Source organism: Buceros rhinoceros, unplaced genomic scaffold (assembly GCF_000710305.1).
Source record: "Buceros rhinoceros silvestris isolate BGI_N320 unplaced genomic scaffold, ASM71030v1 scaffold32043, whole genome shotgun sequence".
Lineage (NCBI taxonomy): Eukaryota > Metazoa > Chordata > Aves > Bucerotiformes > Bucerotidae > Buceros > Buceros rhinoceros.
Genome location: NW_010404776.1, coordinates 10,151 through 11,038, shown reverse-complemented (window position 1 = coordinate 11,038; position 888 = coordinate 10,151). Strand labels below are relative to the sequence as shown.

General features: G+C 62.3%; 1 protein-coding gene across 1 annotated transcript in view; it reads left to right on the top strand.

Moving 5' to 3' along the window:
* STX1A (syntaxin 1A (brain)) overlaps positions 1-888 on the top strand; it is a gene marked incomplete at its 3' end in the record, with an annotated part of 13,670 nt that overhangs the window by 2,661 nt on the left and 10,121 nt on the right. The window lies entirely within an intron of this gene.

Here is an 888-nt window from a genome sequence, read left to right as displayed (position 1 = left end):
GAGGGATCCCGGGAGGTGATGGGAGAGGGGGCCCGTGCTTGGCTTTGAGCGTCCAAATTCTGGTCTGCAAATACTGGGCAAAATAGCGCCGCACCTTTCCGAGCAGCTGGCGGAGAAGCCAGCCTGCAGGAGCTACGGCGTGAGTGTGTGCAGAGGGACCGTGGAGGGGAGGGCAGCGGCTCCGTCCTCGGGAGCGAGGCACGGCGTCTGCCCGGGCCAGCGGCCACGGGGGCGTCTCTGCACTCCCAGTTCAGCATCTCGCTGCAGGTGATTTCGGCTGGAGCAGAAGCACCCTCTGAAGAGCCAACTTTGGGGGGAGGACCTTGCCTGCAGCGTGCCCACAAACCCGGAGCCTCTGTGTGCGGCTGCGCGTTTGGGGCAGGGCTGGGAGCCTCTCCTGGGCGTCTCCTCACCGCGGCTGCTGAAAACCAGCCTTCTCTGGGCCGACGCTTTGTCTTCTGCCCCAGCACACAGTTTAGTGTAGTTTTTACTGTGAATTGACCGACCTTCTGGTGGTCCTTCGGTGAGGGGTCTCCAGCAAGGCGCAGCCATTGCTCTGGCAGCGGGCTCTGCCTCTGTGTCGCTGCAGGGCGAGCGGCCGTGCCTCATCCTCGCTGGTCTTACTGGGGGATGCAGGTGAAGACTAGGAGTCTTGGAGCAGAGAAGCAAGGCCTTGCTCTGCAGGGCAGGCTGTCTTTTAGCAAACCATTACACCGATAAAGGCACCGCGAGCTGCCAGCGCTGCTCCTCAGCACCAGGGGTGGGGGTCCAGGCACAGATCTGCTGCTCTCGCAGGTGCGTCACGCAAACACAGCGTGGTACGAATCCTTTCGGAGCGCTCTGCAGTGCAGCTGGAGGAGTTCTGGCGTTTGTGGTTTCTCTCCTTTT